Consider the following 19,508-nt stretch of genomic DNA (forward strand, 5'->3'; position numbering starts at 1 on the left):
ATTACCTACTAAATGCTCTCAATGTGTGCATCTCAAATAGCCTTTGAAGACCAAGTCCAGCTCAGGACCTTCACATGTGGCTTAGCTGCTAGGCCTGGTGGAACCATTTCTACTGACAGGAGAATGGTCAAAGATTGGTTACTGGCATCTTAAAAGCAGCCAGGATAATCAAAGACCCCACCCTTACCTGACATTCTCTCCTTCCCTCTCTTACAGGTAGAAGATGCAGAAGCCTGGAAGCATGTACAGTATCAGCAGGCTCAAGGACAGTTTTTAGCCCCCTTTAATAAGATTACTAAATGGTTCTCTAATACAGTAATATGGACTCCTCACCGCACAACCTACTTTGCTATGATCTTGCACTTACTTTATAGTTTACCTCCACTGCACTGTTTCTGTAGTTGTTCCATTTTAATCTGCATTGTTATTGTTTTACCTTGTCCTACCTCAGGGCACTGTGTATATAAACAGAATGTAAGACAAGCCTTTCAGGACTCAGTACTTGTGACAATAATAAACCAATGCCAATACCAATAGATCTGTAGTCATCTGTGGGAATTAAATACTTGTTTGGAGGCTTCATAAATTTATAATGTTTCTGCCTCTGCCATCTCTTCATACAGTGAATTCCAGTGAATACTGTCTTTGAAAATAAATCACCTCTCAAATTCCAATCTCTAAATCTTAAACCAACGTCTTCTTGCTTAAAACACCCCTATCATGGGAAAAAAAGAGTACTGTTGCCCTCATAATCTATCTGATACACCTCATCAGGTTGCCTGTCTGCCTGTTCCACTCCAGAGAAAACAAACTCACCCTTGTCAGTCTCTAATAACCATAGGGTTGCAATCCTGCAGTACGCTGATGAATCTCTTCTGTATCCCCTCCATCGTAATCATCTGCTTCCTAATATGTGTTGAGAAAGAGTTGAAGGAAATTATGAAATAAATTGAAATTAGTGTAAAATAAGTGTTTGAAAGTTGCAGCAATCGGTAGGTTGAAGGTCCTGTTACTGTGCTCAATTGCTCCATAACTATTTCTTGGGTGCCACGATAATGATTGGGTAGCACAACACTATTGCAGCTTAAGCCATAACAGCTCAGAGTTTAATTGCAACTATGTCTGTAATGAGCTTCTACTTTCTCCCTGTGACTGCGTAAATTTACTCTAGGTGTTCAGTTTCCTCCCACAGTCAAAAGATGTACTGGTTACTAGGTTAATTGGTTCTTGTAAATTGTCCTGTGATTAGTGAGGCTACTGTTAAATAGGTGGGTGGCTGGGTAGTGAAGCTCATTGTGTTAGAAGGGCCTGTTGCACACTGTATCTCTAAGTAAAATAATATAAATAAATTCTATACTTTCCTTTTATTACATCGATTTTTCTTCGCCATGACATTAAAGGGATCAGACCAGGATGGGCTATTAGTAATATTCACTCCGAATCCAATTTTCTTTACTAATCTAAAACAAATGGATTAATGTAGTAAGTACCATGACTTCATGGACAGGTAGGCTGAAGGTGTGTTGTGCAATTCTATAGCCTCATGAGTATGATGAATCACCTATGATAACAAAGGAGTACAAAATTAAAAACTAGAGCATAGAAAGTGGCAGAAACTTATAATAGACCAAAGGACTGGGAACTTTTCAGGAATCAACTCCAGGGGACTAAAAAGAGGGAGAAATTCTATTAAAAGGGGCAAGTGACAAGTAATATCAAAACGAACATCAAGAGCTTCAATGAATACTTGCAAAGAGGTATCTATTGAGGGGAATTTGTAGTTTTAGCATATTTAGATATTCAGAAAGCATTTGATGGGTTGCCACAAAAGAGGATGGAGCACATGATAAGCAGAATATTAAACTTGTTGAATAAAAGCCAATTCTAATGCATTCTTTTTTATTTATGCTACATTCAAAACATATGCTGTTTTAAGCATCTATGCCTCTTCATATTCTGCATCACTCTTAACTGTATATATCTTACTGTGCTATTCCTGCTGAGTCATTCTTCATAGTAATTATGTGCTGGTTTATTGCTCTAACATTTTGGTGCCTGGTCCATTACCTATGGGCATGAGAAAGACTTCAGAAACAAATGTCAAAACTTCTGGAAGGATAGAGATTACTACGATTAAAAAAGAACTGAAAGATATCAGCTGGAGATAAGAGAAAAAGTGTTTTTCTCCTTACCACAGGATGCAGAAGAAGGTGCAAAATGTTCAAGATCATTAATGTTTTTGATGATAAATTAAATTTAAAAAAAACGCTTATTTCAGTTATTCCTGTAGACTGATGACCCAAGTAACCGAATTTATGGAAGTAACAGAAGAACCAGAGAAAAGATAAAGAAATGCTTTCAAAATAAGCAAGCTCTTTTATATTTGGAATCCACTTCCTGAAAGTGTGTGGGGAACAGGAACAATATTAGATTTCTAAAGATGATTAGGTAAGTATCAAGTGCAAAGCTTCAGTATAGATTAAGGGATTGGGTCAAATTGGAAAATGGATTGGAAGATGTTGTTTTGTGTATATGCAGTACGTGTATAGTATGTATACACACAAAAAAGGAGATACACTGTATGCAATTGATTATAACAGGTTGGATACTGCAATGCAGCTTAATAAGTTTAATTTTCATTCAAATCACATTTAGCTTCAGTTAAGAACAATTTTGACAAAATAAATAATGTCAATGTTCAGTTGCTTTGGGAGATTAAATGTGTAATTATATGAAGCTTCAATTGTTCGTTGGAATGTCAAGTCAGCAAACATGAAACCTAATTCTTTAAAGTGAAAGTATATTTGAATATCAAAATAAGTCCCCCAGGCAGCATTATTATCTTTTTCTCTGTGATGTTAGTGAAAATGCTTAGGATTGGTGTGGGATCTCAGTGCCCTACAGCATAACTTTCAATTAGAGATATAAGTTTATTAATTAACTGACTCAGCTGGAATCTTGTACAACCTCTCTGGGTAATGACTTCCATAGTGCCCTCACCATATAAATAGCCTGAATGAGATAACGTTCAAATCATTTAATGCCTTTTTATGAGAAGTAGCCACTATCTAAGGCACCAATAATGTGCTAAATCCAAATCAGAATTGTAAAAATAATTTGTGCAATTTGTATTAAACTCCCTGTTTGCACTCATTCCTTTTGCTCAGGATCATTCAAACTACATGGAAATAGGAGCAGGGGTCAGTGACTGCTTTAAAAAGAATTTTCTGTATTCAGGTTTTCAGTAAGAAGATACGAGTTTAACTCCACGATGTCTTTTAACTTAGAGGTTAATCCACTGCGGATTTAAATTATCCATTTTCAGTTTATAGGCGTCCTGCTTCATGCAAAGAGTAGAAGTTTTTTAAAAAATTTATTGCCAAGTTATTTCTCACCAGTTATATTTTTTTAGTTATGCATCTGAGCTGCAATTTAATTAGAATGTGAACTTGTTTTTCAATGGATTTTAAATAGAGGGCTTAAAAGAACACTCAGGTTATGGAGGTTGGCGTTCGTAGAAACAGCCAGTATTACATTTTTCCTTAAAATAACTACGTGACATCTACATATGTGTCAAGAAACATAAATTGAAAAGAGGGAAATGTTGTGTTGACTTTTCATTTTTTTCACATAAATTCTGTATATGCAAATTTTATTCCATATCAGAAATATTTGAGTACTGATTTGTGAATTTAGTAAGAGCAAATTTCTGTAATCTGAATGACTGCAATGCAGGGTCACTTGTATTCCAGAATGCACCGTAATTATATGGTCTACTACCTTCCCCCAGAGAACCATTTAGTCAAAAATGAATCAGTACCTGGCTAAAAATGGCATTGATTATTGATTCAAAAATATTGTTGGGGTTATCTTACAGTGCATATCATACTTCATTTGTTAAAATTAGTCATCTCACATACCATGGGTTGCTATGGTAGTGTAATGGTTAGTTCGATGCTATTGCAGCTCAGGGTGTCAGAGTTTGGAGTTCAGCGTTCAATTCATGTGCCATCTGTAAGGAGTTTGTATGTCCATGAACAGATGGGTTTCCTTAGGATGCTCCGGTCTCCTCCCACATTTCAAAGACATTCTGGTTAGTAGGTTAATTGGTCACTGTAAGGCTTAAATAGGTGGGCTGCTGAATGGTGCATCTCATTGACCCGTTCCACATAGCATCTCTAAATTAATAAGTACATACAAATAACAAATGAAGAAGACAATACCCCAAGCAATCCCATCACGTCTGGATTAAAGGATGCTTTCTGCTACAAGCAATACTCCATAAGAATTTGTGCAATTGGAAACTAACAAAATTATCATAGAAGATATTCTTTAAAATTCTAGATTCCAATTCATGATCCTCTCATTCCTAGATGTTCCTAGATGCAGACTACAGCACTCTTTGTGGATTTTCCACCCAAGTCAAACAAGCTTTTTTCTCATAATCCCTCGCAGAATGCTAAATATTTCTAAAAAGTTATTTTTTTCTAGTGTATAATTAATTTTACTTAATCTCTCCACTGAGGACAGCTCCCACAACCCCAGAATTAATATGATAGATTTTGATTGCAATGCTGCTATTTTTCCTCCAGAGGCACAGACTCTAAATCTGCACACACGCATCAAGATGTCATCCCGTCAAACCCTGAACATTTGCAGCATAGCCTCTTTACTCTTGTACTTCAACCTCCAAGCAACAAATGAAAGTTAAAACTTGTGGATGCTGGAAGTCTACGATAAACTAAGAATATGGTGGAAATGTTCAGTATGTCAAAAGGCAAGTGTAAAACTAAAGCAGAATTTATATGTCAGATCAATAATTCTTCATCAGAATGGAAGAATTGAGAAAACAAGTCAATGTTAAGTTGCAGAGAAGGTTGGTGGTGGAGTGGGGGAGGTGGGAGGAGTGGATAGACAAAGGTAATACACAGGCTTGTAAGGCTTGTATTTCATTTGGCCAGCAATCCTTCCTTCATAATCTATTTAATTGTTTTCTCACATCTTCAGCTAACTGCTCATAAACACTGCTTGACTTGCTAAACATTTCAGCATTTTCTGCTTATGCACCAAACAGTAAAGACTAAAAGATCCTCTGCTTTCCTATTTTCTAATTGCTCTTTAACACTGATTCTTTTTTTGCCTTCTTTGATTGTGCCCGGTCTACTAGAATTTACAAGTTTCTCATACTTTAAAAATATTTTCTGTTTATCTAAATAATCTCAGATTTTTCCCTTTGTACTCCATCACTCACTTACATAATCTGTCTATATTCTTTTGCAAACATTGTTTCCTTCTGTCACTTTTCGTACTATCTTTATATCATAGTTTGCCAGTTGTGTCTTTAAAATGGAGAGCATGAAGTCAGACTAATGTTAGTCTTGGATATTATTTCCAGAAAATTACTTGAGATTTCCTACCAAAGTAACTTCAGCTGGTAGACATAAAATTTGATGTTTAATTGTCTTTAATGAAAAGCAATTTTTGGAAATCTTCTCCAGCCGACTGTGATCTGCCCTTGTATCAGGATAAACAATACCCAGAGCAAGGTAAAAGAAGATTAGATTTGGTACCTTGTGTCCCTATGCTTGACATAGAATTGTATGACATAGATACAGACCCCTAGCTGCATCAAATCTGTGATGATCATCTATCTACGCCAATCCCAAGTACATGCAATAACCATTAGTTATGGGTTTTTATGTTTATTTTTTAACATATGGAGAAGCAAAATATAACAGTATGTTACCTCAATATAATCATCGTAGACCTTACTGTTCATTTGTGGCCGAAGAATTCACCTTGATTCAGTCCTTCTGCAGCTATGTTGAGACACTACAGCGGTTGATTTAAAAGCAGTCCTTTATGATATCTTCACTACATTCCTCTCCTATTCAATTAGGACAATTACAGTGTTTCAGTGGTTGGATGCTGAATTAGAACATGATGTAATGAAAAATTAATAAGGAACCAAAAATTAGCATATGATATAAAGCTAGCCAGAAATGTAAGACAAATAATATGAATTTCTATAGACATTTAAAAAGGGAATTAACAAAAATGAACTCAAGTCCCATAGAACGTGAGATTTGAGAATTATTAATGGAAAATAAAGAGAAGGCAAATTAATTAAGCAGGCATTTGGCATCAATCTTCACTATAGGAGATACAGGGAATATCAACAAATACAATTTAATGGGGAATTGGATTGAGAGAGAGACTCAGGATAATCAGAATCATCAGAGAAATGAAGCTGAGCAAGTTGTTGGAGCTATGGGTTGTCAAGTGGGTGACAGAGAGATAGTTGAAGTAATGGATGAGGCCACCCTCAGGGTGGACAGAACCACCTTGTATTCCTTCTGGAGAGTCTCCAACCCGATGGCATGACTATCAATTTCTCCATCCGGTTAAAAATGTTCTCTCCCCCACCCCTCTTCTTGTATTCTCCACTCTGGCCACATTCCTCTTCTCACCTGCCTATCATCTCCTCTTGGGTCTGCTCCTCCTTCCCTTTCTCCTGGGGTCCACTCTCTTTCAGATTCCTTCCCCTCTAGGTAGGGTCTCTTTCCTACCCACCTGGCTTCACCTATCATCTTCTAGCTATCCTCCTTTCCCTCTCTCCACTATTTTATTCTGGCGTCTTCCCCTTTCAATTCCAGTCCTGAAGAGGGGTCTCAGACTGAAGTATCGACTGTTCATTCATTTCCACAGATGCTGCCTGACTTGCTGAGTTTCTCCAGAAATTTGTGTGTGTTGCAATGGTTTTAATTTGCTAAAAATTTTTATATTCATGGAAAATGACATAAAAATTAAAGCAAGTAAATATAACACATTTATTCATAAAAAGGAGGAAAAGTGGCTTAACATCAGCAAAGGAAAATGTTAGAAACTGTTATTAAAATCCTTCTACCAGATGCATAGTAAATTTCAAAGTAATCAGGTACAGTCAACCTGATTAAACCACGTCAACCTATTTATTGGAGCTCTTTGACAAAGTAACATGTGCTGTGGATAAAGAGGAACAGCTGGATGCACTTGGGTTTCCAAAAAGCACTTCATTAGGTGATGCATCAAAAGTTATTGTAGAAAATAAAGCTTCTAGTGTAGGGGGAAACATACTGCTAGTTAAAAGGTTACAGTCAGGTCAGTCATGATCTCATGGCCTCGCCTTGCTCTTAATTCTTAGTTGATTAGAAATCAGTGTCATTGAACTATCACATTCTTTATAAGTGGTGCGGAAGGACATTATTTGGGCCATGCAGGATCCCAGGAGAGCAGTTCCACTTGTCCCATTCCCTCTTTCTTCTTTCCTAATACTCCTTCAACTAAGAAAAAATAAACCATGAAGAACACACAAGAGACACGATTAGACTCCAATTATGTCCAGATGTATGGTCTTGACCTAAAACTCCAACAATTCCTTTCATCCCTTGGATGCTGCCTGACTAACTGAGCTCCTCCAGCAATGTGCTTTTTATTCCTTCACCTTATTCTCTCTCCCAGACGCCTTCAACCTATTTGATTCTTTCTGCTAATAAGCTGCACAAAGTGGTAGCTTACTGTAGCTCAGTAGGATGCTGAAAGAAAGCAGAACACCTGAAAGGAACATGTGCTGTTATGCGGTGAGTGGGCAAACTCCACATAGCCAGTGTCCAAAGTCAGTATTGAACCCAGATCTGGGAGGCAACAGTATTAACTGCTGCAGCATTTTCCTGTATCTAAATTCAGCTCCTATTATCACCTGATGTTTTATTACATCCATATAAAATGACTGAAATGGAAAACAGAACAAGGTTTAAACTGTAATACAAAAGCATAAGTTAGCAGATGATGGAAATCCGAAACAAAATTCCTGCAAGCATGGGAAGTGTCAACGGCATCAGTGGCAGCAGAAGGCAGGCGGAGGCGCCACCAAACACAATGAGTTCTTCCTCTTTGCATAGGGGATTTTCTTATTTTTTAAACCATAAAAGAGGGATAGGGTCTAGCGGAGTGGTCATCATCAGAGTGAGAGCTACAGTCAGAGTGGGAACTTAGAGGCTTTGACTCAACAGACTGAGGCCAAAGAAACAGGTAAGAAGGGTAGGTTTTTCCTTTGGCTGTTGCTAATTCAGTCTTGGTTGCCCATAGTACAGTGCAGGATAGCAGATATGGCAGTGGAATGCTTCTCCTGTAGGATGTGGAAATTCAGGGAACCTGATGGTCCTCCTGATGACTGCACCTGCGGGAAGTGCAGCCAACCCCACCTCCTGTAAGATCACATTAAGGAGTTGGAGCAGGAGTCAGACGAACTAAGGATCGTCCAGGGGGCAGAGAAATTGACAGATAAGACTTTTGAGCAGGTGGTTACACACAGAGTGCAGAATTCAGGGAGTAGATGGGTGAACACCAAGAGAAGTAAAGGGAGAAAGAAGTCAGTGCAAGGTCCCCCTGTGGCCAATCCCCTCAGCAACAGGTATACCCCTTTGAATACTGATGAGGGATATGACCTTTCTGGGCAGAGCAGCAACTGCCAGACTAATAGCATAATGGTCAGCTCTGAGCCTCAGAAGGGTAGGGTGAAGTCAGGCGGTGCAATAGTCATAGGGCCCTCGATAGTTAGGGGGACAGATAGGAGACTCTGCTGCAGCAAAGGAGACACCAGGGTAGTGTGTTGTCTCCTGGGTGCTAGGGTCCTGGATGTCTCTGAGCAGTTGCAGAATATTCTTGAAGGGAAGGGTGAGCAGCCAGAAGTTGTAGTACATATTGGTACCGATGACATAGGCAGGAGAGGGGTAGAGGTTCTGCGCAGTAAGATTAGGGAGTTAGGAAGGAGGCTGAAAAGCAGGACCTCCAAGGTGGTAATCTCTGGATTACTCCCGGTGCAATGAGCCAGGGAAGGTCAGAACAGGAAGACAGCACAGCTAAATAAGTGGCTGAGGAGATGGTGCAGCAGGCAGGGTTTCAAGTTCTTGGATCATTGGAACTTTTGCTGGGGAAGGGGTGACTGTACAAATGGGATGGGTTGCAGCTGAACTGGAGGGGAACCAATATCCTGGGAGGGAGGTTTGCTCATGCGATTGGGCAGGGGTTAAACTAGATTTGCGGCGGGGGGGGAACTGAAGTGAAGAGGCAGAGGATGGGGTGGTTGACGCACAAGTAGAGACAGCTTGTAGGGAGTTCGTGAGAAAGAATATGCAGATAATAAAGCAAAGATGCGCTCAACCAGATGGTTTGAGATGTGCCTATTTTAATGCAAGGAGTATCCTAAACAAGGTGGATGAACTTAAAGCGCCGATCAATAGTGGAACTATGATATTGTGACCATTACACGGACTTGGATGTCTCAGGGCAGGAATGGCTGCTGAGTGTGCCGAGCTTTAGGTGCTTCATAAAGGACAGGGAGGGAGGCAAAAAAGATGGGGGTGTGATATTGCTAATCAGGGATAGTGTCAAGGCTGCAGAAAAGAAGGAAGTCATAGAGGAATTGTCTACTGAGTCAGTGTGGGTGGAAGTCAGAAACAGGAAGGGGCCAATAACTCTACTGGGTGTTTTTTTCATAGACTTCCCCAATAGTAACAGAGATATCGAGGAGCAGATGGGGAGGCAGATCTGGGAATGGTGCAATAATAATAGGGTTGTTGTGATGGGTGATTTTAACTTTCCTAATATTGACTGGCATCTCCTTAAAGCAAGAGATTTGGATGGGGTGAAGTTTGTTAGGTATGTTCAGGAAAGTTTCCTGACATAATATGTAGGTAAGCCAACTAGAGGAGAGGCTGTACTTGATCTGGTTTTGGGAAATGAACCTGGTCAGGTGTCAGATCTCAGTGGGAGAGCATTTTGGAGGTAGTGACCACAACTCTATCTCCTTTACTGTTGTGCTGGAGAGCAATTAGAGCAGATAATTTGGGAAACATTTAATTAGGAGTGGGGGAAATAAGATGCTATTAGGCTAAAACCTGGGAGTATTAATTCGGAGTAGATGTTCTCAGAGAAATGCACAGCAGAAATGTGTCATATATTCAGGGAACATTTGCATGGTGTTCTGCATAGGTATGTCCCATTGAGCAGGGAAAGGATGGTAGGGTAAAAGAAACATGGTGCACAACGGATGTGGAAAGTTAAAAAGAAAAGGAAAACGTATGAAAGGTTTAAGAAACTACAAACTACGTTTGTAGGTACTGATAGAACTCTAGAAAATTACAGGGTTACTGGGAAGGAGGTTAAGAATGAAATTAGGAGAGCCAGAAGGGGCCATAAGAAAGCCTTGGCAAGCAGGATTAAGGAAAGCACCAAGGCATTCTGCAAGTGTGTGAAGAGCAAGAGGGTGAGAATAGGACCATTCTGGTGTGAGAGTAGAAAAATGTGCATGGAATTGGAGAAGGTAGCGGAGGTACTTAATGAATACTTTGCTTCAGTATTCACCAGGGAAAAAGACCTTAGCAATTGTGAGGATGACTTACAGTGAACTGAAACGCTTGAGCATATACTGTAGACATTAAGAAAGACGATGTGCTGGCACGTTTGAAAAGCATTGAGTTAAATAAGTCACTGGGACCAGACAAGATATACCCCAGGCTACTGTGGGAAGTGAGGGAGGAGATTGCTGAACATCTGGCGATGATCTCCACATCATCAATAGGGACGGAAGAAATACCAGAGGATTGGAGGGTTGCAAATGCTGTTCCCTTGTTCAAGAAAGGGAGTAGAGATAACACAGGAAATTATAGACCAGTGAGTCTTACTTCAGTGGTGGGCAGGTTGTTGGAGAAGATCCTCAGATGCAGGAATTATGAGCATTTGGAGAGACATAATCTAATTAGGGATTGTCAGCATGACTTTGTCAAGGGCAGGTCGTGCCTTATGAGCCTGATGGAATTCTTTGAAGATGTAACAAAACACATTGATGAAGGTAGAATAGTGGATGTAGTGTATATGGATTTCAGTAAGGCATTTGATAAGGTAGCCCATGCAGAGTAAGGAGGTATGGGATCCAGGGAAATCTTTCATTTTGGATCCAGAATTGGCTTGCCCACATTAGGTAAAGGGTGGTTGTAAATGGTTCATATTCTGTACGGAGGTCAGTAACCTCTGGTGTTCCACAGGGATCTGTTCTGGGAACCCTCCCCTTTATGATTTTTATAAATGCCCTTGATGCGGATGTAGAAGGGTGGTATGTAAGATTCCTAATGATACAAAAGTTGGGGGTGTTGTGGATAGTTCGGATGGTAGTCAAAGGTTACAGCAGGACATTGATAGGATGCAGAACTGGGCTGAGAAGTGGCAAATGGAGTTCAACCCAGATAAATGTGAAGTGGTTCATTTCAGTAGGTCAAATTTGAAGACAGAATATAATGACAGAATGGTAAGACTCTTGGCAGTATGGATGATCTGAGAGATCTTGGGGTAGGTGTCAATAGGACACTCAAAGCTGCTGTGCAGGTTGACAGTGTTGTTAAGAAGGTGTATGGCAGGGGTCCCCAACCTTTTTTGCACTGCGGACCAGTTTAATATTGACAATATTCTTGCGGACCGGCCAGCCCGGTGAGGAGGAGGTAGGGTTGCCAATGGACAAGAGTAGCAGTCAAAAGAAGACTACAATGACCATGAAGCCTTGCGTGGGCACCAGTGCCCATGCGTGACCTGCGCATGCGTGTACCTGCCGATATTATTCTCTGCAAAGCGTTTTTGGCGATTCTGTTCGTGGGTGCGGGGGGGGGGGGGGTGTTCATCACGACCAGAATATTGGTAATAAGGGGCTAATGCACTCAATTTCGTTTCTAAAAGGGTTTATCTAACAAATTTAATATTAAACACACAGCGCATATTTTCATCGCATGAATATAGTGATAAGTCAATCATCAGGGGAGGACGGGGAGCTTGAAGTAAGTGCTGAAAGAACTTCCAGTATAAGTGGTAGAGGCAGGTTCGATATTATTTAAAGAAAACTTGGATAGGTATATGGACAGGAAAGGAATGGAGGGTTATGGGCTGAGTGCAGGTCGGTGGGATTAGGTGAGAGTAGCTTTCGGCACAGACTAGGAGGGCCGAGATCGCCTATTTCCATGCTGTAATTGTTATATGGTTATATAAGTCACTTATCAGTCAATATCATCATAACATTTTAAGTAATGTTTGGATATTAAACACACAGCACATATTTTCCCCGTATGAACATATAAAATCATTGCAACACACCAGTATCGCTGAATCAGTGGGAGCCCTGGGCTTGTTTCCCTGCAACAAGATGGTGCCATCGAGGGGTGATGGGAGACAGCGACACTCGAAGGAGGTTCCTTATGTCCAGTCTATTTAGTTGCATTCATTGCAGAGATATGTTGGAAATGGAAGCAACGTTTTCAGTTCTTTCATGGCTATCTCAGGATATTTAACCTTGATTTTGATCCAGAATGCCGGCAGAGATGTTATGTCAAACATACTTTTCAGCCCGCCGTCATTTGCAAGCTCAAGGAGTTGATCTTCTTTCTGTGCTGACATGGATGACGCGCTGTTAATGACCTCGCGTGTGTTCAAGCTCAACAGTGGGCGTGACAGGGAATGAGGAAAGGTGCAGCTGACTCATATCGCCAAATCATACCGTTTCCTCGCGGCCCGGTAGCAAATGCTCTGCGGCCCGGTACCGGTCCGCGGCCCGGTGGTTGGGGACCGCTGGTGTATGGTGTGTTGGCATTCATCAACCGAGGGATTGAGTTCAAGGGCCAGGTAATGTTACAGCTATAGAAGACCTTGGTCAGACCCCACTTGGTGTACTGTGTTCAGTTCTGGTCACCTCACTACAGGAAGGATGTGGATACTATAGAGAAAGTACAGAGGAGATTTACAAGGATGTTGCCTTGGTTAGAGAGTGTGCCTTATGAGAACAGGTTGAATGAACTTGGCCTTTTCTCCTTGGAGTGACGGAGCATGAGAGGTGACCTAATAGAAGTGGATAAGATGATGAGAGGCATTGATCGTGTGGATAGTCAGATCCCAAGCTGAAATAGCTAACATGATGGGGCATAGTCTTAAGGTGCTTAGAAGTAGGTACAGTGGGGATGTCAGAGATAAGTTTTTCACACAGAGAATGGTGGGTGCGTGGAACGCACTGCCAGCGACGGTGGTAGAGGCAGATACAACAGGGTCTTTAAGAGACTCTTAGATAGGTACATGGAACTTAGGAACATAGAGGGGGAAGTTCTAGGCAGTTTGTAGAGTAGGTTGCCACAACATTAGAGATGGTTGCCACAACATTATAGGCAGAAGGGGCTGTAATGTGCTGTAGATTTCTATATTCTATGAAATGTTGGAAATAGACAGGGTTTGTGGAGAGATAAACTGAGGTTATGCTTCAGGCTGATTGCATTTCACCAGTGTTGAGAAAAAATAGAAAACCAACATGTTTTAAATTGCAGTAAATGGAGAGAGAAGAGGAAACAAGGAGAATATCTGTGATTGGAAGAAAACTAAGAGGGACTGAATTACACAAGAGGCAATGATGCTGGCTAGGAGAAGATGCTGAAACTTGTAAATCATAGATGACTTGCCAAAAATGATGAAAAGGAGAAAATAAAAACTGAGAAGCAAGAAAAAATATTTTAAAAAACTTACTGAGAGTTAAGATACACATCGGAGAAGTGAAACCCTGAAGGTTCCGGGAAACTGAAATAAAAAATAGAGAATGCTAGATATATTTAGAAAATCAGGCAAAATCAATAGAAAGAGAAACAATTAATTTTTCAAACCTTCAACAGAACTGACAAATCTGACACAAACTGTAAGGATCAGTCTTTTGGTTTCTTACACGGTCCTGTTGAAACTGATAAATTCAATATTGGGTATGGAGAATCGTGATGTTCATGGAGCTGACACTGGGCTGCTTCAAGAGGACAAAGACAGTGAGATCAGTGTGACAGTGGGCTGAGGAATTTAAATGATAATCAAGTGGCAGCCTGGGATTACCTTTGCTGACTAAATAGTGATGTTCTGAGAAGTGCTCAAACAACACTTAGCCTTCCTGAAACAGAATGGGCACTGAATACAGAGTGTAAAATTGGAAGAGGTGCAATTAAGTCACTAATTTGGACAGAGGGTTTAAATCACAGTTAGTGAGAAGGGAGGAGATAAAATAGCAGAGGTTGCACTTGTATTGGAAGATGCCAAGAGATGTGGAGTGGTGGAGAAATGGAAGGATGAACCAGAAGAAATAATCTCTTCAGAATGATGAAAGCTGGGGAGAGAGGTCATTTAAACAAACCTGCCCCTAATGATAGCCAAAGATATTTGAAAAATTTTATTCAACTCAAAGTTCAAAGTAAATTTATTATCAAAGTTCATATACTGTATATCACCATATACAACCCTGAGATTCATTTTCTTGTGGGCATACTCAATAAATCTATAAAATAATAGCCATAACAGAATCAATGAAAGACCACACCAGCTTCAGCATTCAACCAGTGTGCAAATGACAACAAACTGTGCAAATACAGAAAGGAAGAAATAATAATATTAAATAAGTAAGCAATAAATATCGAGAACATGAGATAATGAATCCTTGAAAGTGAGTCCATTGGTTGTGGAAGCATTTCAATGATGGACAAGTGAAGTTATAAGTGAGTCCATTGGTTGTGGAAGCATTTCAATGATGGACAAGTGAAGTTATCCCCTTTGATTTAAGAGCCTGACAGTTGAGGGGTAGTTGGTGGTGTAGTTCCGAGGCTCCTATACAATCTTCCTGACGGCAGCAGCGAGAAGAGAGCATGTCCTGGATGGTGGGGGTCCCTGATGATGAATGCTACCTTCCTGCAACAGTGTTTCATGTAGATGTACACAATGGTGGGGAGGGCTTTACCCATGATGGATTTGGCTGAATCCACTACTTTTGTAGGATTTTTTTGTTCAACGGCTTTAGTGTTTCCATAGCAGGCTGTGATGCAGCCAGTCAATATACTCTCCACTACACATCTATAGATGTTTGTCAAAGTTTTAGGTGTCATGCTGAATCTTCACACTCTCCTAATGAAGTAGAGGCACTGCCGTGCTTTCTTCATAATTGTACTTATGTGCTCGGTCTAGGACAGGTCTTCTGAAATAATCACACCGAGGAACTTAAAGTTGCTGACCCTCTTCACTTCTGATCTTCTGATGAAGGCTGGCTCATGGATCTCTGGTTTCCTTCTCCTGAAGTCAATAATCAATTCACTGGTCTTGCTGACCTTGAGTAACAGATTGTTGATTTGCCACCACTCAGCCAGATTTTCAGTCTTTCTGTTATATCTGATTCATCGCCACATTTGATCTGGAGTATGACAGTAGTGTCATCAGCAAAATTGAATATGGCATTGGAGCTGTGCTTAGCCACACAGTCATAAGTGTAAAATGAGTAGGGTGGGGGCTAAGCACACAGCCTTGTGGTGCGACTGTGCTGATGGCGATCATGCAGGAGATGTTGCCAATCCAAAGTGACTGGGAAATGAGGAAATCGAGGATCCAATTGCACAAGGAGGCATTGAAGTCAAGGGCTAGGAGATCATTGATTAGTTCTGAGGGAATGATGGTATTGAATGCTCAGTTGTAGTCGATAAGGAACATTCTAATGTAGGCATCTTTGCTGTCCAGATAGTCCAGATTTTGAGTGAGACCCAATGAGATGACATCTGTTGTGGACCTGTTGCTTCAGAAGGGAAGTTGCAGTGGATCTAAGTTGCTTCTTAGTCAGTCAGGAGTTGATATGTTTCATCACCAACCTCTCAAAACAATTCATCACTGTGGATGTAAGTGCTACTGGACAATAGTCATTGAGTTAGGTCACCACATTCTTTTTGGGTGCCAGTATAATTGAAGCCTTCCTGAAGCAGATGAGTACCTCAGACTGCTGAATTTAAGTGAATTGAAGAAGCACCACCATTGCTACTTTCAGTAGGATGCTCAAATATTAATTTTTTTCAATGAATATATATTTAGGAAGGCAGGAAACAGTCAAGAAAAGAAGGAAGATAGTTAGGAAGAAATTAATAAATGAAGAAACAAAGACTGGAAAAAGTAAGAGATAAAGAAAGAAGAAAAGTGTAGTTTCCACATGTCCCTTTGTGAGTTGGATCTCAGAAGTAAATTGAGTTATTAACAGATTATCCTTTGGAAACCTGTAGATGTCAATTAAAACCGCAGCGGCTTGATACAACAACCTGTCAAGGTTGACATAAACCAATTCTTAAAGGTACCCTTCCACCTTTTTACAAAGAAGGAACACATTGTGAGTGCCCAGACATAAGACTAAAAATTAAGAAGGAAAATTAAGAAGGGAGGGAAATAGACATCGAGGTTCATATAAAAGAAAATGATGATAGAAGTAAGAGAAAAAATGAGTTCCAAAATGAATTTTTGCAATATGTTTCATGACTTCAGGGCAACTTAAGTCAACTTGCAACTGATGAAGTACAATGAAAATGCAAAATGCAGTGCTGGCATGGTAACTACAATAAACGGCAATGAAAGGGTGACATACTGTATAATTTGTGTTATAATCTTGGCTGAGGGTGTAACATTATGCCTTCCTCAGATATAACTTATCTGGAAAAGAAAAGGGGTCCTTGACTTGAAGTCTTATCTAGAAGAGCTGGGTTTGCCAATGGTGCATTGATAAAATTAAACATGGTTATTCAGTTATTAATTGAATCTTTAGAAAAGCAGGTACAGCAGTTTTAAACAGCTCAAAATGCAAGAGGTGTACATTCTAGCTATATGTGTTGGAATAATGAAGAGAGAAAAGTGTATTTATCAAGCAATAAATTAACTTTTGATCTTCTAACATTGTAGCTGAACAGACAACATCAGAACAGTAACGTTATTTATAAGGTATCTGATATTGTATCAAATCTGCTGTAACATGTCAATGCTATCAAATAGATTTAAATAAATACAATTTTTTTACAGTCTAGATAATATATAATGTCTAGCATTCACATCTGCAAATAATATGAAATTTATTAAATTAATTTTGAAAATACAACGAGAAAAGGAAAAGGAAAAATTTAATTTTGTGATTCAAGTGTTTGCTCAGGTACTATTTCAATGTGAGAGTACTTACCTTCACCATCTTCTCAGGCAGTATGTTGTACTTTGCTATCAACAGTACCTATACCCTTCATTATTTGTGCAACTTGATTAGCCCCTACTCCACAACCTCCCTCAGTCTCTCTGCTCCAAAGAAAACAAAACAGCCTATTTAGATTCTCCTAATAATAGATATAAGACCATAAGACCATAGGACGTAGGAGTAGAAATAGGCTATTTGGCCTATCGAGTCTGCTCCACCATTCAATCATGGCTGATTCTTATTTCCCCTCCTCAGCCTCACTCCTCGGCCTTCTCTCCATAACTGCTGATGCCACGTCCAATCAAGAACCTATCTATATCTGCCTTAAGTACACCCGGTGACCTGGCCTCCACGGCCTCCTGTGGTAATAAATTCCACAAATTCACCACCCTCTGGCTAAATAAATTTCATTGCATCTTTTAAATGGATGTCCCTCTATCCTGAGGCTGTGTCCTCTTGTCCTAGACTCTCCCACCATGGGAAACATCCTTTCCACGTCTACTCTGTCTAGGCCTTTTGACATTCGAAAGGTTTCAATGAGAATCCCCCTCATCCTTCTAAATTCCAGTGAGTACAGACACAAAGCTATCATATGTTCCTTGTATGATAACCCTTTCATTCCCAGAATCATCCGTGTGAACCTCCTCTCAACCCCATCCAATGCCAGCACATCTTTTCTTCGATGAGGGGCCCAAGACTGTTCACAATCCTCAAGGAGAGACCTCACCAGTGCCTTATAAAGCCTCAGCACCACATCCCTGCTCTTGTATTCTAGACCTCTTGAAGTGAATGCTAACATTGCATTTGTCTTCCTCTCCACCGACTCTACCTGCAAGGTAATCTTTAGGGTGTTCTGCACAAGGACTTCCAAGACCCTTTGCATCTCAGATTTTTGGATTTTCCCCACGTTTAGAAAATAGTCTGCATACTTATTTCTATTATCACAGTGTATGATCATGCATTTTCCCACATTGGATTTCAGTTGCCACACTCTTGCCCATTCTCCTAATCTGTCTAAGTCCTTTTGCAGCCTATCCGTTTCCTCAACACTACCTGCCCCTCCACCAATCTTTGTATCAGCAGCAAACTTGACAACAAAGCCATCCAATTCATCATCTTAATCACTGATATACAGCATAAAAAGATGTGATCCCAACACTGACCCCTGTAGTACACCACTAGCCACCGGTAGCTAACCAGAAAAGGCTGCCTCCTACCAATCAGCCCATGATCTAACCATGCTAGAAACTTTCCTGTAATACCATGGGCTCTTAGCTTGGCTCTGTAGTCTTATGTGTGTCACCTTATCAAAGGCCTTCTTCAAGTCCAAATATACAACATCCACTACACCTCTTTTATCTATCCTACTTGAAATCTCCTTAAAGAATTCCAACAGGTTTGTCAGGCAAGATTTTCCGTCAAGGAAACCATGCTGACTTTGTCCTATCTTGTCCTGTGTCACCAACCACTCCATAATCTCATCCTTAATGACTGACTCCAACATCTTCCCAACCACTGAGGTCAGCCTAACTATTCAATCACAGTCAACATTCTGGTAAATCTTCTCTGCATGCAGTGTAATCATTTCCTCCTTAGAATGTGATTACCAGTAACACACACATACCCTAGATGTAGCCAAACCAAGGTTTATAATGTTACCATGACCTCTGTGATTTCTGTATCCTGGCTGAAGAAGGCAAGCATATCATAAGTCTCTTCACCAGCTTATCTACTCTTGCTGCCATCTTTGGTTATCTATAGCCTTGTTTCTCTGATCTACATTACTCCCTAGGGCTCTAACCTGCATAATCAAACTCCTTTTCTTAATTCACCACTTCACTTTCATCAGAATTAAATGTTATCTGCTGATGCTCAGCCAACCAAAATCACTCTGTGGCCTAAGACCACCTTCCTCACTATAAAGAGTGTCATAAATAAGAAAGAGCAAAAAACAATGTTATCACACATCCTCTTCAATTCATAAACTTTATATGGTTAGGTTCTTCTGGTTGTAATCTTTGCTTCTGACTGTCTAACAGGAAAACAAACAGAAACAGAAGGACAGATAAATAGACAAGTGCTTAGACAGATGGTTAGGCAAACAGATAGATAGATAGAAGGCATGTAAGAGGAAATGCAAATTTCTGTTGCAACCCTGTATGGCTTGAGGCGAATTGCATTAAGATATGTCAACAATAAAGGCCTCCAATGGCAAACCCTGAACTTCTTTAAATTAATTTACTAAGAAGTCAACATTTATTGGCATTGATAATGGGAAGATCATCTTCGTTTGCCAATGATGGTTAACTTATTGTACATATAGTGTAGATTCCAGGGTTTGATTAACGAAGTGTTTCCACAGCAAAACTGTGTGTGACTTGAAAGTGACATGCTAATGCTTACACTTAGAGGTAGATTTTGTCAGAGTAGTCTT

This window comes from Mobula birostris, chromosome 1, assembly GCF_030028105.1.
Source record: "Mobula birostris isolate sMobBir1 chromosome 1, sMobBir1.hap1, whole genome shotgun sequence".
NCBI classification, from domain to species: Eukaryota; Metazoa; Chordata; class Chondrichthyes; order Myliobatiformes; family Myliobatidae; genus Mobula; species Mobula birostris.